Source organism: Heterocephalus glaber, unplaced genomic scaffold (assembly GCF_053883595.1).
Source record: "Heterocephalus glaber isolate CG9 unplaced genomic scaffold, H.glaber_assembly_v1.0 deba00001429, whole genome shotgun sequence".
NCBI classification, from domain to species: Eukaryota; Metazoa; Chordata; class Mammalia; order Rodentia; family Bathyergidae; genus Heterocephalus; species Heterocephalus glaber.
In genome coordinates, this window is record NW_028258294.1 from 15,487,791 (window position 1) to 15,508,272 (window position 20,482).

The window sequence follows — 20,482 nt, forward strand, 5'->3', positions numbered from 1 at the left end:
TCCTCCTCCTGAAATTCTTGCTAATGCTTAGGTTAGGGCTTTGGCCAATGTGACATGACCTCAATTATTTTCTGTTCCTCTCATTTATGTCTTTTCTTTGCATGTTCAGGTTGCATACTTGTTGGCTTCTCTTCAAGTTCAATAATATTATCTTTGGCTGTGTGGAGTCTGTGGTCACATCTGTGCTTTGTGTTATTATTTCCAGAAATTGTATTTTTCCAATCTGAACTATAGATTCAATCTTGAATACATTATATTGTTCATCTACTTTCTATATTTTTTTCCTTAACATGCTAGTGCTAATTATTTTGAAATTATTTTCTGCTTACAATATCTGCATCATTTTTTGCATTTGCATATTTAGCATTTTATTAATTTTATCAATCACTTCTGCTTGTTTAAATATCTAGGATGTTAGATTTTGAGTTTTTGTTTTTATATCCTATTCATGTTGTGATATATATATACGCATATATGTATATATGATATATATACATATATATATATGTGGAGACTCTGGGTTATACATTTTTGGTCTAAAAAGTTTGCACGTTGTTCTGGTAGGCACTTTGATGCTGAAAAGGACTGCTGTTAGGTTTTTTTAATTGAGACTGTATTTTTATTTTGTTTTGTTTTTTATGGTTTTTTTTGTTTTGTTTTGTTTTTTGGTACCAGATCGAACTTGGGACCTTGCACCTGCGAGGCAGGCGGTGGAACCATTGAGCTAAATCCCTGGCCCTGTTGCATGTCTTTTGAGGGTGGTATTTGCTAAAGCATAAGTATCCATTAAAATATCTCCATTCTGAGCAAGAGTGCTGATACCTCTCCAACAGTGGGAGATCTCTGGTTCATGCTTGCTCTTAGCCTCCCAGCACATGTCTTAGAAACTTCCATAGTCTTTCCTTGTGTTTTGCAGCCCAGACATTATCTAAGCTAAAAATTAGTTTACTATAATATGTGGTATAGTCTTACATAAGTCCTCTTTATTAAAGACCCAGTTCTATCACAGGTTTAGGAGCCCCAGCTTCAATTTTTGTGCAACAGATCCCTGTTTGGTATCCACCTTTCCTGTGACAGAGACACAATACCTGACACTCACAATTTGAAGAAGGAGAGATTGAATTTGACCTATGTTTGGGGGAAATTTAGTCTGTAATCAGAAGGCTCCAAGTCAGAGTCATCATGGTTGAAGCGGCAGAGTCAAGACACTTAGTTCATGGCAGCATGGATACAGATCAGAGTATGAGCTCCAGAGAGGAACAAACCAGAGGCCAGCTGTTATGAAAGCCGTGTCTCCACGACCCACCCAGGCATGCCCAGGGTGTGCTCTACTCTTAGACTAGGCGTTTCTGAATTCAGTGAAGTGGACATATTAGGATTATTGGTAGCATCACAACTGTATGGTAAGCCCAGAGTATATCCTAAGGAATAACTAAAAACTATACTCATTTTCTGCATCTCAATTTGTATGGATATTGATTGAGGTGATTGCCTTATGGGTGTATACGTATAGGAAAACTCCAAATTTAAACTCAAAACTTTTCAAATGTGTCCCATTTAGTGTATTGAAATTATATTTCAAAATTTATAAATGCACATACACACATATATACACATATGTATGCAGACAGAAACAGTGATGTCAATTATGCAATAATTATTAAGAATTCAGTAAGTATGAGCCAATGCTATTTTATTCTCAAACAAGTTCTCTGTGAAAAAACAAGAAGGGAAAAAAGGAATGTTTTAGTGCAGATCCCAAAGCAATTAAGTGACCAAAAGCAGTTGGAAACAAAAATGTGATTGTATATCTTTTATTAGAAAGAGAAGGAAATAAGATTTTAATGAAAATTGTTACTGTAGTAATAGGTTGGACAAAAAAAAAGACGTGTTTGGTAGAAAGAGTTCAGAAGTAAAAGGTAAAAATAGAATATGTAGAACTGCTTTGAATTTCATCACAATTAATTTTCTATGGATGGATTAGCCTTTCTCTCTGGTATCATGTCATATTATCATAGGTTTCCAGATTTCTTTTCTTAGCACTGCTGTATTTTCTAAGATAAGTTCATTAAATAGCAATCAAATATAAACCAAATAAATTTCAAAAATCACTAGCTAAGGTCACACCTGCCAAATGATTTAACAAATGTAGGTCATGATTCAGGAGTAAAAGAAAATTATCTTGAAATATGTAAATCATTGTGACCCATTTTTACCTTGAATTATTTGTAGTTTCACACAGATCTTCACTTTTTTTTGTTATAATGGTGGGCTTATTAATTCATTTTTCATTTGACTTTTTAATATCTAAGATACACATACCCTTTCAGTAATTTATTCTATTCTCAAGACTTCTATAGGCACCTAAAAATGTGCTAAGAAGGTGTTAACATTGAAGCAGCTGGAAAACTCTCAACTATTGAGAGAGGACAGAATGATTTATTTGGGCTCTCATGGGCATCCTTCCTGCTTGGTAAATTAAATTTACAACAGAACAAAGTTTCTGTATATAAACTATAATATTACCTTGTCTCAAAATGTATATTTTAAAGAAAAATTGTCTCCTTTACAAACAAGACTGAGTTGCACAAAGTTCATATTCAGTAATTTTACATTTTATACTTATAAATTTTTAAATGAAATTATTTTAATTCTTTTAATCTATGCCTGTATTGAAATAATATGAAAGCAAATATTTATTCTACTAATTTACAAGTGTAAGAATAAACGCTGTTTGCCAATATATGCCTTTGTTTTATAATGCTTAAGCTTTTGTCATATCTGATCTTTGTTGACTCAATTAGGAAGTTCATCCTTAAGAAGACAATCTAGATTGACAATGTGCTGATCTCCAAATGAAGGTGAATATTGAGGACAATCTGCCTCTAACATATCTGGAAACAGAACTCAGAAAGTAGATTTGAATCCAGATTAGTCCAAGAAGTGTTCAAAATATGTGGGATAAAGATTTATTTGACCATGTACAAAAATCTTTCATATCCAGATAGTCAACAAATATTTGACAAATTGAGAAATGCCAGTTTTAAATACATGCATAGATTATGGTGGCAGAATGTATTTAAAAAATTGACACTCATGAATTTCTGAACAATTATTAATCTAATTAGTAAAACTAATTTTCACCACAATCCAAGTAGATTGTGTACAAAATAAACAACTCACTACATTTGCAATCCACCATCATTCTTCTCAAATTATCTCATGATAACTCAGATACAATCTAATAGAAAAGGTACATCTCATTTTCTACCACATGAAGTATTTTAAAGTGCTATTTTGTCCATTTCGTGTATATATGTATGGCATATCATGGACAATTAGACATGTAGGGTCTTATTCCAAATAACTGCTTTAATTTGTTTAGTAGTGACTATATTTATAAAGTCTAATTTTACATTTATTATATAAGGGAAATTTTTATTTTTAATTAGCATATATTAAATGTACATATTTATGGGGTACAGTGTGATACTTCAATGCACTTTACAACATGTACTGATTAAATTAGAGTAATTTGTATTTCTATCTCCTCATCTTTTCTTTATATTTGTTATGAGCATTTTTATTGTCTGAGCAAAGAAGAAAATGCATCCTTTTTGGGAGCAAATGAACCACCAGCTTGAAAGGAAATATTTGATCAAGGTATTGATGCACAGCCAGAGGAATGCATCAAAACAATAACTCTAATTCCTATTATGGCTGTTAATTAATGGATGAGAAAGGAAGAGAGAAAAAGGAAAAGGGAGGAGGAGGAAGAAATAAATTAACAAGAGGAAAAAGAAGAAGGGCATTGGCAAGAGTGACAGAATAAATTAAAATATCCATAATGCAAAGGTTACTGTATGGACATGAGAAAATGGCTCCAAGGAAAGGGTAAACTTAAATTTTTTGTATAATTTCCAGTGGGGTTTTGTGAAGTTATGGATTCTGATTCATTAGCTCCAGGATGGGACTAAGATTTCTGTGTTTCCAACCAGCTCCTGGGCAACAATGATGCAGTTCTGCATACCACACTTTGAGTAGCAAGGTAATAAAAGTTGCAGAAAATGTTGGACATTTTCACTAAATCATGAAATAAAAAAGGTAAGTTAATCAGTGACCACAAAGGACTATCCAATAATAAATTTGGAAATAAAGACTTTAAATAGCTTAAGCGAAACAGTTTACACATACTGGCAAAGAGAAGACTACAAACACTTGTTCATAAGTGTGGCGCTGTGGATTTTTTGGAAGGAAACTGTAAGTATGTAGTGGTTCAAAGGACAAGGCAACTTGAAGTTATCAGAGAAACAAGGATAGGTAAAACTTTCAGGAAAACATTCTCATGGACTGAGTGAAATAGTACCAGGGTAAAATTTAGTATTGGAGATGGAAAAGAAAATGCAGAATTGGCAACTATATCTGACTCATAATTTCAGAACATAGCAATTAATTAGAGAAGAATAATTGAGATAAAAATATAGGTGTGTGTCAAGGAAGGAATTAGATGCATTATGTTTTATTTTGCCTTTGTTGCTGAAGAAGCTATGGGAAAACCTGTCACATTAAAAAAAACTGGAAAAAGTTATGGTGTGGTATGAAAATAATGGTGTTAAGAGAGATGTAAGGTCTACCTATGGGTGTATTGATTAAATACTTAGAGGCTCAGAAGATAAATGCGGGAATTGGGCCACTGGTTTTAATAATTAGAAGTCAGAAGGGACTGCACTTATTGAGCATACACTGCAAGCTAGTAATTTGTTTCCTATGTTATTTCTTCTCATTAGAAGGCCACGCGTACCCTTAGCAATAACACTCTTGATAAAATGATGCAAATGGTAGAGAAGTAGATTCGGAATATGCATAGGTACATTTGGAAAAAGAACACAGAAAAGCGAAGCCCATTTCTTTTAATTGGATAATAAAGGGAACCTTCTTCCTCTTCCTCTTCCTCTTCCCCTCCTTGCCTCCTCCCCTCTTTCCATGTTCCCTTCTTCCTCTCCCCTTTCCTTTCCCTCCCCCTCTCCCTCTCCAAGGCCAGGCACATCCTTCTGTAGATACTGAGAAACTGTTGAGTAAATTACTATATCCAAGATCCAAGCTAATGGCAGCTACAAATGATAAAGCAGTTGATGATGGCAGGCAGTTTGTCAATATTCATATCCCTAGAGTCCCATCCCTAGAGAAAGACATCTTTTTTCCTGTCTCTTGGTTGTTATAGCACTGTACCAATATCAAATCAGAGAGTTTTTGAAAAAGGAAAGATATAATGACATTTTCTAGAGTTAAAAAATAGTTTTGAATTTCCTAACAACTTAAAAAAATTTCATTGATAAATTATTTGTACTATGTAGTCAGCAATTTTCTCTTTTGAGACCTCAGAGTTATGAAAATAAAAATTTAGGTGTTGCATATCTCACACATTGAAAAAGGTTTTCAAATATATTCTACTCTCAAGGACAAATGAATTTGTGGTTTGGGTTCAGGGAATGAATTTTAATTCCAGCCATTTCCTTCTGTGAATTTCAGAAAGTTGAACCACAGTATTCTAAGCACCTCAATTAGTTTTCACTTTTGAAATTACGCTTTTTAACAGAGTCCCAAAATACCCTTTCATTTCCTTGATGTGAAGAAAATCGCCCTGCTTCAATTAACAGCCGTAAGAGAGGGTAGTGATAATAGAAGTCCAGCTCCCAGGACTGGGTAACAAAATGATGATGGGCTCTGGCACCCAGCCAGGCCGCCAGCGTGCTTTTCATGGGTGTCAGTTCACTGGCAGTACCTTCCTGACATTTGTTCCCTGACACCAGAAGTGCTAACAGCTGTGCCAGTGGTGGAACGTATTCTTGAAATACTGTTTGTAGTTTTAGCTGTTCTCACAGATTCTCAGGTTCGCAGAGAACAGAGTCGAGCAAACTGACTTAAGTGACTGCCTTTCTGAAAGTATTTTGTGGTGGTGTCTGAAAAGGAGTTTTGATCCATGCTATAGGGTTTAGGGAAGATAAAAGTTTTTTGAGATGCAAGACACATGTGGTGAATGTGTAATATATGGCAGTAATGAGGTTGTTCTGGGAGTTCATGGTTTTGTGAAATGAACAACCAATTCTGTGCTCAGTTCTTTGCTTCTGGCAGCCCTTTTGACCCTGCTAACTGAGGAAGCCAAAAAGGACTATAGAAGAAAAAAATGTAATTATCTTAAATTTGAATGGTATTAACTAATAGTGACAGAAATAGCAGTATGACTTCTAGGAGCTGCAACTAATGACAGAGCTTTGGTTTACCAGGAAATGAGAAAGGTCAGAAGACAAGTGTTCACATGTGAGAAAGAAGTCAGAGGGTAAAAGGGTGACAGCAACTTTAGAAAAGTTTATTTTTGGACACCTTTTCAGTTGCTTTTTATGTTTTCAGGGCTATTCTTGATGTATCAGTGTGTTCCTAGAAATTAGACATTATCTAGAGAACCCAGGAAGAATTAATACTACTTAGTATCAGAGAGCCACTCTGCACTGGTAGCTTTTAAATATATATAAGCATCATTGTGGTATTGCTACCATTTTTTTGTCTTAGAAATGAGAAAATTTCTTCAGTTAAATATAATTAATTTTCCATAAGAATTCTCAGGAGATATTCTATAACAACTAACTTCCTATGAGAAAACTTCCTACAAATGTTTTAATCACTAATACTTTATAGCAAATGATAATTCATGCAAAAACTCTGTTTTTAATTTCATGATAACTAGTCTTCCTTTGTTTGCATTTTTCTGGAAAATATATTAGAAATGTTGTACACTAGAAATTTTTAAAACTTTGTTTTTATTGATATTTCTAACATTCTGCATGTGAAATGAAAAGGTCTTTAAATAGTATAAGAGCCCACAAATGTAGAAAAGTATTTGAAAGAAATGTGTATTATATTAATAACTGTAAATAAAACCACAGGAAACAGAAAAAGGAGAAAAAATCTATGATTAAGCACAATTCAGTTACTGTAACCATTACATGATGTTTTCTTCATGAGAATTTTAAATCCAGAAGAGTTAAGGTAACTCTCCAATGTCATGTAGCTAGTGGATTAGTAGAGTTTAGTATGCCAATTCCCAATTCGGGGGTCCTTTCTAATGCATTATCCTGAGCATGCTCAGAAAGCCACATCAGAGAAGTTTTTCAGAGCTTATGTCATGATATCTGCCAAAATGAAAACCTCAAATGGAGAAATAATAAACAAACTGATTAAATATGATGGTATTATAGGAATTTCAGAAACATTTGAGAATTAAATGCATTTTTGATAATTCTCCATTGGACAAATGAAGAGGGGGATACATCAAAAGGTCCAGAGGGAAGTCTCAGATTTTTTTCCATTTCATTGCTAATGAGCCATTTTCACATGACTCCTGCTCCCATCACTCCCCTCTGAAGAACCAGCTGTCAGTTTCCACAGTTGAGCAGGTTTGGAACCAGACAGGTGGCAGCAGGGTAGAGAAGAAATCATGTCAGTGGGATGTATTTAATCTCAAATTAGGATGATCCACCTGGTGTCATTAAAAATTGACTGCACATCATGAATGAGTAACTGCAATATAATCAACATTTAACAGTTAGCCTCAAAATATCCTTCAAAAGATAAGAGCATGTGACATTAATTGAATATTTGAGAAATCTTATATCCACTGATAGATCAGTGAAGTCCATTTAGAAATGAAAGATTTTTATACCCTGTTCATAGGAAAAGTGGATTGGATTATGCTCTTCTGGATTCTAACATTTACACATTTTGTAACTTGTATACTATAGATTATCTGAAAAATTTCTTGATATTAGTAACACTGATTTGAAGCTTAAATGAACCAATGTATTTGAAAGTATATGGTAACCTATGATATATTATGGTTATAAGTATGGATACGAATGTTATCATTGGTTTTTGTTTTAAATTCTTATAATTGTGATTTTATAATTTTAAATTCTTAAAATAATTTAGAAAACTTTCCATATGCATCAAATAATATTTCTAACCACATGACTCAGCTCATTTCCCAGGGCCTCAAAATGACCATCCATGGTTTATTTATTTATTTATTTTTATCTTTTTTTTTTTTTTTTTTTGCTTAGAAGTCACCTTCCTTGAGTGCTTGGTAATGGACTGGAGAGTGTCCCTGTGATTTCACATTCCTACACTGACCCCTGTTATATCAGTTATAACACAATATTGGAATTTGCTGTTCAACGGTGTTACTCTTACTGAACAATACAAAGCATTTGGCCAATATTCTTATTTTGTTTACGTTTGAATTCCTGATACTGGACATACTACAATGGAGGCTCAAGAAAATATATATATATATTGTTAAAGTCAATTAGTTGGATCCATATTTATGAAGTACAGAAACATCTAAATACTAAAGCACTCATATCCACCCAAATATGTTTCTTATTTGCCATTTGAGCCACCGTTCTGTCAATAGTGCAAAGAAAATTTTGAAGTGAGCCAAGAGTGAAATCCATGATGACAAATTCAATGGCAAATGCAGAAAAGATGCCTGTTAAAACAAAAAAAGATTTTGGAAATAGAAAAGAAACATTTGAGATATACATAGAGATTAAATGGATGTAATTGAGAAAAGTATTAAATTCCAAGATGAGGAAAAATGAGGGGCCAGAAATGGCTTTAATATTTGTGGATTATATGGCTGGCCAGATGTTGAAATCATTCAGAGAGACTGAAAGCAAACCCTTGAGTATGAGATCATTATTGTGACATCATTAAGGTGGATCATGAAGAGAAGCAAACATAGTTTACACTTTTGGAGTTCGACATGCTGGATTATGCTTGAGTTGTGAAAGAGTGAATTTGGATAACAGTTGAAGGATGTAGCATTAAGAAAGTACAGTCGTTAATTTCATGTGTAAACTTGACAGTGCCACTGGATGCCCAGATATTTGGTCAGCCACGCTTCTTCTTCTTTTGTTTTTTTTTGGTACTGGGGATCAAACTCAGGTCCTTGTGCTTGCCCAGCAGGCAGTGAAACCACTGAGCTAAATTCTCGGCCCTGGTCAGCCACTCTTCTGATGTGTCTGCCAGGGAATTACTACATGTGATTAACATGTTAATCAGTTGACTGTGTAAAGCAGATTGAGATCTCTCTTTTGGGCGGCCAATCCAATCAGTTGAAGGTGGAATATCTGCCTAGAACAAAAAGGTTGATTCTCCTGTCAGTAAGAAGGGATGAATTCCTCCTGCCTGACAGAACTGAAACTGGGAAATTGCTTTTTCCTGACTTCATCTTGAACTGCAACTTAAATTGTCTCTCTGTATCTTGAAGTTGCTAGTCTTCAGATTAAAACTACAATATCAGCTCTCTTGGGCCTTCAATTGGCTGTCTGAAGATCTTGGAACACCTCAGCTTCCATAGTTACATAAGCCAATTCCATATATATATAAGCATTAATACAGCAATATATATATATATATATATATATATGAAAAATAGATAAAGGTGTATCTAATATTGTTTTAAAATAACTAGTGTACTTAAAAGTTGTTAATAACCTCATTCAGATTCTGGGTGGTATGCTAAGTGATATCCCGTAATCAAATATTCACTAATTTATCTCCTTTCTTGTTAGATGTAGACATTGGTCTTATGCAAAGTATAAAATTCACTGCTAGCAATTTCTTGAACAGCAGTTTTAGCTGAAAAGCTGTGGACAAGGTAAAATCCATGTCTAAGATACATTTTGATTCTACTCAAAAGAAATCCCTTCTCCTCTCAGGGTTGAAGGATAACAATGTAATCCACATTTCACCAAGTGGCTGGTTGAAGTCTTTGTAGAATTTTATCTGATTGATTAAAAGCAGTGAGTGATCTCAGTGTAGTCCTAGTTTACTAGCAAGTTGGATTTTCCACAGGGGTGAAAGTTGGGTCACCCTTACTTGAGTTAATGCCCATGTGTTCAAAATCATGCATATGTTCTGTGCCCGCCAGCTTGGCCACACTCTTAATGAATCAGTGTGCTTTTACTAGAATGCTAGATAACTAAGCCTAGTTTTAGTTAGTTGACCAATTTATTCTGTGTACTTATTTAGTTCGTGCTTTTTCTCTAGTGAATCAGTGCCCAAGCTTATACAAAGTTCACATGTCTATTCTCTGGGTTTCCTTGTCCTCCATTGTATTAGGGCCATTTTAGCAGAGTACTACAAACAGGATGGCTCACATGAAGGAAATTTAGGAATGTAAAAAAGAGAATAAAATTATCAGATAATTGTAAAAATTTGAAACCTTTAAAATTAAAACTTTTAAAACTTTTAGGACAAGTTTAAAGCTGTCTTTTGTCTGTATGTTGTATGGAAATCCACATATGATGTTTAAAAATTACAACAAAATCATACAAAATAAATTCATGTTGACCAAAATGGACTGATTCAAGTTTCTGAATAATGGGACATCTTGCCTTCTTCTTGAGTAATAATCTAGGGTAACTTATTAGAGTTAAATTGAAATTGTGTTTTAAAGAAATAGAAAAAAGCCTGCTAAAGGTCATAATTCTTCATAAAATGTGACTTGAGATACAGCAACTCAGTTTCTTAAGACATTTATTATAATATTCTAAGTAGTCAGAGGATCTGAAATCACTATCCCAGGAAATTACAAATGACTTTCTTAATATCTAATAGTAAATCTGTGGTTGAAATATGAAGAAATCAGTATATAACTCCAGGTGGAGTAGCCTCTATGCTGCAGTATATTTCTTAAAAGCAGACATGAGCTTATAAAGAACATAAGACTGAAAAAAGTTTCCTTCTGAGAAACAAACTTGAGAGAATTTGAAAACCATGGCAATAATCATCACACGCTGGGCATATTGTAAGCTCTTTATATAATTCCCTCATTTTGTTTTTCAATACTTCCCAAAAGTAGGAAGGGAAAGTGAATATTGTGTAATTCTTAAAAGTTATGGCAACAACGAGAACACAAAATTGTGACTTATAAACAACTCTTTCTATTGATACCTGAAACTGGAAGAAACATAGCTCCTCAAGTACTAAAACAAAGCTTTTAATGATTAAATAATTCCTTGTCTCCCAAAGTTGTACACCTCAAAAACAATCATGCTTTTGATTTCTTTCTAAATGTTTTGTGCTAAGACACAGAGTAGAAGTTTATTATCATCTCAGTGTTAAGAAAAGAAAGAAAAAGTGAAAAGGCAAAGGAAGGAAGGAAGGAAAAAGGGAGGAAGAGAAAAAGAAATATGAAATCATCATAATTCATCAAAAGATAATGACAGTTTCATTTGTTAAGAACACAAGAGCTAAGTTTCTTTTGAAGTGATTTTAGAATACTTTATGTCTTTTCTCACAGAATTTTGTACTTGTAGAGTGAAGCATAAAAATGATTAGCTTTTTGTATTATATCTAAAAAGTGAATTTGTATACTACAATGATAATTAAATTTAGAATTTATTTCAGAAATACAAGTGTGAATAAAGAAAATCTATGTTGACTCATGAAATTGCTGATTGTATACCACTTTTTCCAATGAATAAGGCAATTTCTCATGATTCCAACAGAAGTAAATATGAATCAAAAAGTTCAATGACATTTAATGGAGACTACTAGCAACTTAAATATTTTTATCAAACATCATTAAATATACGCCTTAGGTTTCCCTTGATGCATCTTAAAATGGAATCTCAGTTAATGGACTTTAGTCATTCTGAAGTGACTAATTTAATGTTCCAGGATCTGACTTCCAGTTTAGTCATTACAAATATGCTTTATGTATGGAGAGTTATGCTCTTTCTGTCATGCCGGCACATTCATAAATCTATAAAATGGTAAATTGTACAGAAATATAAATGTCATTGAATGCAGAATTTCATTACACAATAAATTCATGAAAATGGAGTAGAGTTGGCCTCACACATGTGCAGTCCCTGTAGGTCAACAATAACAAAAAATGCACAAATAACTTTCTCAACATATTTTAAGATATGAATGACTCATAAACTTTTAAGAAAGAAGAGGTACTTTAAATTCCTTACATAAAATTAATAAAAATAAGACCACAAATTCTGTTTAGGATAAATTATTATAAAATATTTATAAAAACCATGAAAAGCTGGAAGTGCTGGTGTGAGTTCATTGTTAAATATTTTCAGCTATGATTCAGCATGAAAATTTAGTGTTATTCTTCTGTGTTTCATTATTAAATAAAAATAAAGGAAAATAATCTGAACAGCAGCAATTAAATATATCAAATCATTATTTTATGAACAAAAACAGTGATTTCATGTATAACTTAATAAAAGCATGATTATAAAATGTTTGATAAGAGGAAGTGGTTTTAGTTAAAGAAAGAATATTGAAATCAGAATAATTTTAATCATAATTGTATATATCTTGTATTGACAGGTGTTCTTAATAGATTGCTATTTAATGTCATTCAAGATCTACAAAACATCATTTTTGCATGACTACTGCAAAAGGACTACTGTAAAGAAACCAGTTCCTTTTGCAAGAGGACAATTTGGACCCTGTTTCAGAAAGCAGGTACACTTCTTCTTTTGTTAAACCTCCTGTCAATTGGTAATACTGTTGAAGGGAATCACAAGCATAAAGCTCTTTTGGGTCTATTAAATAGCTCCTCATTTATTGAGCTGCATCTGTGTGGTTGAAGCTTGGAATCTTATATATACAAATTGAGTATTTGTTTTATATTTGAAGCGAAAACTCCTTGATTATGGCAGAAAACATTACTGCTTTAGATGTCTTGGAATTATTGAAGTGAAAAATGGTAAAATATTTTGTTTTTATATGATTTTTCATTTGGTATGATCAGAGCTTTACACAGAGATGTTGTACTATTGCTGAATGTAGCAAGAGAAATAATACTCTGATGTTGCCTCCTGTTTCATATCTTTCTTGGTGTTTTTCAGTTTGAAGGCAGCAATTCAGTTAAATAAGCAGGAAACCATGGGCAGAGAGATGTAGAGTGAACCCCACCAGTGTAGAGGATCTCCTGAAGGAGGACAGCTTTTATGTTATTTTCTTAGGATATTCATATATTATATGATCAACAAAAATCACCAATAATCAATTATACATATTTAAGTAAAATTGAACATTGTTTTCATTTAATAATAGTCTTTTAAAATTAATACTTTAAAGCACATGATGGGCATATGTTTCATATTCATGATCAAGTGAACACAACCAGACTGTGGTCGAATTAAATCCACCGTGTACTAATTAAATATATTACTTATGATGTGTGTTTTAGAGTCAACTGAAGAGGGGAATTCATTTTGCATAAAGAGTGACATTCCTATTTTCTATTCGTTCATAAAATTTTGACAATGTCATACCCAATTTCAAAGTTGTCACATACCTATCCTCTAATTTGTCAGGTTAAATGATCAAAAATTTTGGACATTATCTTCTACAGACTTTTCAGTTATATTTTCAGTTTCTTGAAAATTAGGGTAGGGCTGGGGATTTAGCTCAGTGGTTTTGCCGCCTTCTGCGCATGTGCAAGGACCCGAGTTTGATCCCCAGTACCAAAGAAAGAAAGAAAGAAAGAAAGAAAGAAAGAAAGAAAGAAAGAAAGAAAGAAAGAAAATTAGGGTAAGGGAAGAAATGTTACTAAATCTGTGTTTCAGAGCCATTCAATGGGAAAATAGAAGGTTAAATGTTTTACAAGTAGGTTTCATTTTATTTTCTACTAGCTACATCCAAATTCTGGCAGCTCCTTGGAGAAAATTTAAAATTTTACATATATTCCATTCATTGAAATGAACATGCCAATGTGTCATTTTGATTGAAGGCTCTACACATCCCAGATATACTTAGATTTGTAGGGAAAAGCAGCCTTATATTTTCTTCATAGATAGATAGATAGATAGATAGATAGATAGATAGATAGATAGAGAATGGAGACAGAAAGGGATGGACTGTATCTACATGGAAACCTCAAACTATGAAACAAAAGTGAATTTCACATAAACTAGAATATTTCTACATGTGAACATTAAAAAGATTTAAGACAGATTTTTCCATCATAATTCTGCTTGTTGCAAAAGGAATGATCTCACAATAAGTTATTTATAAAAAATAAAAGTAAAATAGCAATCTGTAGCCTATCTACAAATATATACATCTTGTGCCTAAAGTATTTTGCCCTTCACTCTTAGTCATGATACATCTGAAAACAAACTCCACATTAACTTTCCTTCTTAGAAATCTGTGAGTAGTAGAAATAAATTAAATCTGTGCACCTTTGTTGAATTTTCCATTGTTAGAAACAGGTTATTTATGGTGCATTTGACAATCAAAGAAAGGCATCTGAATACAGCACAGCATTTGGAGGGTGAGAGGGTTTCAGATCTAATGCTTACTTCCAGAGGGATGATGGATATTCCTTATAAATTTATGCTAGATTTATCAGCAGATGGAAATTGAATGGTGTGTTTTGACCACTTGTGAACTGGTATATTCTATCAATTATCAACTGAATTGTATTAAATTCATGTATTTCAACAGACTCTATTAATTTTTGAGTAGAGCCTTTTTGTCAACCTATTAATAAATTCTGGTTTCAAACTGAGGATGTAGAGCCTATTTAACTGTACAGAAAACCTATGGAAGCTGACTCAGCAGAGCATAGTTCAATCTGATCATGTCACTCTTGCTATTGCCCCACCCAACTAATTGAAAAGCATGTTGGTAGAATAGGAAGCAATTGAAATAAATGACACAAACTGAACAGAGCAAAGCAGACATAAGTGAATTAAAATTGATGGATCTGATGAGAGTGGATTCATAGTGTCACTTTAAATAAAATCCCATTTCATTCATACACTTTCACATAATCTGTCACACAATAATGAAAAATATTCAAGGGAGACACTGAGAGTTTCATCTTGACACAAGCATTGAAATCCCTGTCCTAATAAAAAGCAACATATATTAAAAGAGGTCCTGAGTTCAGCCTCTCAGAATGATATGTCTCACTCTGTAACTTACAGGACGTTTTACATAGACCTTGGCTCAGATCCAATAGGAAGAGCTCTGTTTTACAGAGAAGAGCATCAATGATTTTTGTTTAAGAGCTGACAATTTCTCCTCACCCGCTGAAAGAAAACCTCCTTAATATCTATATGTGCACCTGGGGTACTATATATAATAAGAATACAGTGGGAAATTCTCTAAATTTTAATAGTGAAAAATTAAATTTTAATCATTAATCATTTTGGAAATGGCAAAAAATTAAAGAAAAACTTTCATATGTATTAGCTGATGCATAAGAATTTTGTATGTTAGCAGCCCTTTAAAAAGCCCTGCTTTTAAAAATATTTAGAGTGTGGCAACTATGATTAATTTAAAATAATGAGAGAAATTCCACTGCGATAGTAGATGTCGGAGACTGCAATATTGATTATGCACAAGCAGGCTGTAAGCAGTGCAGGCTGTAAAGATTTAACTCCACAACTGTGATTTGGGAAGTGAGTCCAGCTGAAGCCAATTTGCCAAGGTCAGAGTAACTCACACTCAAATTCCATTCCCACAATTGAAACCTTCTTTCTAGAAGGACAATGTTCTAATTACAACCACATATTTTGTATATTCTGCTCCTAATTCGAGAATGCTTTGTCTTGTCCTTTATGAGTCTTCCTTACATTAATTTCCATAGAAACTGCGCAATTGCACGCCTTTGCATGTAGGTGAGCACATAGCTCGTCTTTACCCCGATTGATTACCATTAAAAACTCAGTGGAATTAATATGAAAAAATGGAAACAAAGTCTTTGTAAATAGGGAGGGGTGGAGTGGTTGAAGGGAGGGCAGGGGAATGGGGAAAAAATATAAGAACAAAGATAGATTATGTAAAGGTACAAATTTCCAATGATGAATGTCATTATTTTGTATACCTAAAATGTACCAATAAAATTAATTTTAAAAAATCAGTGGCTTGGCCTGGCCAGTGCCTTTGTCAATTGCACCAGCAATGGTTTTCCTGCCCTCTGTTTTCTGTCTTAGTTCTGCCATTCCCCCCGTCTCAGGCCTGCATCGTACACTGGGCAGGAGACTGGAGCCTACTGTAGAGATTTCCAGTAATGTTTCAGGGGCCCCAATAGTATTCATGAAGCATCAGAAAGAATTTTCTAATAATTGCAGTGTCTCTGATAATATTTCATGGAAAATGTGAACAGGTCAATGGAAAAGTGCAACTTGTAATTGTCAGGAAAGGAAGTGGAACAATTCCTTACAAAACTGTTATTTAGTAATAAAACCTTAATTGATTTTAAGGTGTTTGTTATACACATCTATATTTTGCTATACATAAAACATCAGTTATGTATTTTAGCCACATTTGTTGTTCTTTTAGTAATAGTATGCTTTGAAAATTTTTATAGGAAATTTGTTTTGTGACATATATGAAGATGCATAAGTAGGTGAACTAAAATAGAATGCTTTAAAAAGTAACTTTTCATTTGTTATCAAATATTTCACAATCTAAATTTCCTAGTCAGTATTCATTTCTATCTGCCAGTTGTGGAGGTGGGGGGGTGATTCAATGACAATGTAATGGATTGTCCCAAATATCAGCTTATTTGCAGAAGATATATTGATGAATCAATATTTCTAAAATATTGTTTTTAAGAATACAAAGGAAAACTGATGTTGCACAGAAATGAAGAGTACAAAGGAATAAATTTCAGTGCCCTAATATGACAGAGAAGGAAGGCAATCATAAGTTGTGAACATACAAACACTTTGGTTAGTATTAATGTATGTAAACTATTTCATGTATACTTTCCCAGTAAATAGTATCTCTTATTAAATATTACTATTGTAAAATGAACTCATAGAAATGGAAAAAATATTTATATATATTCTATTCTGTATTTACTATATTTTTAAATGTCAAGGAAAATCGTTAATGGAAGACAAAATCCAAAATGAGTTTGTTGAATAGTTTTTTAGCATAAGAAAATTTCCTTCCAATCCTGGTCCCATACAAGCAATGAAAACAGTCTGAATGCTTAATCATTTGAATTCTTTATGGCTATCCTACAATATAGGAGAGGTTTGCCTCTATCAATGGATGAGTCTAAGACTCAGTTAATCTCTCTGTATTCAGCCTACCTATAAAAGGGGAATTCTAGACTGATAAATGATTAATAAATACAGACAGACTCTTCCCCTCAACTATCAAGTTTGCTGAGTATATTGAAGTAGCTATGACAAATAGAAAGAATATAAGCTTTTGAATAAGGCAGATTTAGAATCTATTGTCTCACATTTGCCAGTTTAAGCTCTTATCTTAATTTTATGAACCTCAAGTTTCCTTCAACTATAAAAGTGAGTAATGCTGCATGTTTTCAAGGGTGCACAAATTTTAAATAAAATTAGATATACATATATATGTATATGTAAAATTATATATACATGTATATGTATATATAATGACACACATAATCACATATATTTGTAGTACACTATGTGGAAGGTACTCAACAGATGTTTGTTTTTTGTGATAAAATAAAGTACCATATTCTATTCCTATCCAAGTAGAACAGAACTTCATTGACAATCTGATAAAATTTCTGAGAGCAAAGATAGAAGAAAAAGAGAATGGGAGGGATACAGGGAAGAAGCAGGATGGAGAGGGGGAGAAAGAGAGAGAAAGAAAAAGAGAGGTGAGAGAAATGGAGAACAAAAGGGAAGAGAGAAAGAGGAGAAAAAAATAGATGAGCGTCTTTCTTAGCATTAATAATATATGCCTACTGGGCTCTGATGGGATATAAGATTGACATAGAAAAATATTACACACTTCTTTGTCAGAAGTAACTACAATATGACAATTTTTAAAAGCTCCCATACATAATTGAAACAATAATGATGTAATACTGTGCTTTGTTGGCATTCTTACATAAAAGTATTCCCTAATTTTGTGTTCTCTAGTATATAAGACAGCCCAGGAGGTTGATAAATGCACTTCTTATGACATATGCTTGAAGATTCACCATGCATGCCGCTCCAAAAGAGACACTCTTCAGGTGGGAGAAGCGTAGGAGATGCAGATCACTGTCCTTGAAGCTTCTTTGGTTCAGGATGCTTTTCTTGGAGTCACAGATCTCAGGGCTGAAACTGAGCTCATTGCTAGTGATTGTCTAGAGTGCCTGCAATTTTTAACTCTTTGGATGCTGACAGCTAATCTAAGATTTATCAGTCTCCTAACATATCTCTTCTACAGCTCTAACAATTTAAGTATGCAAGATCTAAATCCCTGTATGGGTGAAATACTTTGAGTTTCATTTTTATTTTTGTGACCTAGCCTTGACAAATAAGGAAGATACCTTAAAAATAAATACACATACACACAACCACACAAACACACCAAATATATTTAAAAAACAGAAGGAAGTGCATAAAAACAGGAGTATATCATGTAGATGGATGGGAAGATTCCATTTCAAAAAAGTCCTAATCCTCTTTCTGTTGCTTTTATCTTGTGTAATTTAAAAATATAAAATTAGTCCAGCATAATTGACTTTGAGTTTAGCCAAGGTGATTTGCTAAACGAAGGAAAAATAGTAGTATACCAACCCTGAAGTTAGGCCTTATGACACACTAGATGTCTCTCCTACTTATGTTGCTCTTCTTCCCTTGCTATAGAAATAAGAAAGAAATGAGAGAGTTGTGGAATAGAGCCACACCAGCTGAACCTTTCCATCCAAACCCAAACTTGTGCAGATGACCTTCATCCATATGATATGAATGAGTGACACTAAATTAGTGTTATTTTAAAATATGAAATTTTGGGGTGTTATAAAACAATAGTTAACTGATATAACTCTTATCCATAAAGATATTTATGTTCTGTTCAGTCTTGATAACTCATCTTTAAAAGTGCATTTCACCACTCATCTAATTTCTTACTTCATATTTTGTTCACATCTGGCTTTTCTTTTACTCGAAGTTTTCCATTATTCATACTCAAACTCATGGTCAAATTTTACTGATTCTACAACATTCTTCAGTCTCTTCTTGTATAAAATGAAAGAAATATACTACATAGTGATTGATATCCACGTATATTTTTTCTTCTACTTTGATTACTCAAATAGTACTTCTAAAGCTAGGTATTACATTGCACCCCATCTGTTCCCTGATATAATGCTTTGAACTTACTCTACTCTTAATAATTAGAGAAAAGTAAAATTCACACAAGTAATGATTGATATGATTGATATTCACAATTACAAAAAAGCAGTTCATATTGTATACAGAAATTGATTTAATTTAAAAATTATCCAGACTTAAGTTTTTTTTGTTTTTTTGTGGGAACAAGAAGTACAATGTGAAATTTCTAACGTGAATAAGGAGAATTGACAGCCATGCATCTACAAATGTGAGAATGTTAAGTCATCTTCAGATGATGGCCTATCATCCTCAGCAACAATATGTCAAAATTACTAAATAGAAAACTTTACAGATAATGTATGGTGAGTTAATTAATTAGATTATTAGTGGCAGACTCTATACTGCAAATGGTTTCCAAGTGATGGTTTTCTGCCTTAGTAAATTTTAAGAGGCAATATTCTGGAGCTTAAAATGTGGAATATTATTTCATGAATGATACTATTCACTTAGCACAGCAGTTATTTCTTTTTCTTTTGAAAATAATGTTAAAATATTTATTTTCTGCATTGTCATTTAGAAATTGGTACTTTTTATTAACTAGCTTGGATATGGAAGGCATAATATATTATCCACAAAATTTTGGTGCTACCTTTTAAATTACACAGAGGTGCACCAGCTCTGTGCTTAATCAGTTATGTTCTCTTATTGTGATTTTAAATGTCATTTTTGCAAAGTTTTAAATTTTCACTTTAAAGCTAATTTAGGCAAGTTCATGTAGTTATTTTGTGAAGTACACTTTTCTTAGCTTATTTCTTACATGTTAGAGTTACCGGGAGGACAAACAAAACTTTTGGTAAAACGTTTTGATCATATGTAATTTAGGAGACTTTTGAGACTATGCTTACACATGAGATAGAACAGATAGGTCAGGGAAATGAAGAAGCTTAGGATTTGAGGTTGCTTATAGTACTTATAAATTCTCATTCTTTCTGCTTTATAGAATGTTGGAAGTCTGTAGGATTTAGCTTGACTACCTCGTCATAGATTTAATCTATGCATGATATCCATAATATAATAAATGTTTCATATGATCTTTCCTGCACAAGTAGGTGGATAACATAGTAATTTCCTAATTATATCCTGATTATAACTTTTAAAAACATGTTGATATTAAAGATGTCTGAGATTAAGGTAGCATATAAAAATGATAATAAAATATTAAAATATCTTAGATTTTATTTGGGGTAAAACAAAGATGAAAAATTACCTTTGCACCTATAAGTCAATATAGCTAATCATATTGCTCTAAGATTTTGGTGATACATAAAATTGGA

The 20,482-nt window shown here is 32.9% G+C and overlaps 1 protein-coding gene across 22 annotated transcripts in view; it reads left to right on the forward strand.

The window, feature by feature from the left end:
* The window catches only part of Cntn5 (contactin 5), a 1,206,007-nt gene that overhangs the window by 252,177 nt on the left and 933,348 nt on the right, over positions 1-20,482 (forward strand). For 12 of the 22 annotated variants that reach the window (XM_087212119.1, XM_087212138.1, XM_087212124.1 and 9 more), the window contains 3 exons: positions 2,805-3,894; positions 3,999-4,104; positions 12,415-12,552. The gene's annotated coding sequence lies outside the window, so the exon portion shown is untranslated. Of the gene's footprint in view, positions 1-2,804; positions 4,105-12,414; positions 12,553-20,482 lie in introns of all 22 variants that reach the window. The other 10 variants (XM_087212127.1, XM_087212125.1, XM_087212136.1 and 7 more) reach the window with 4 other exon arrangements.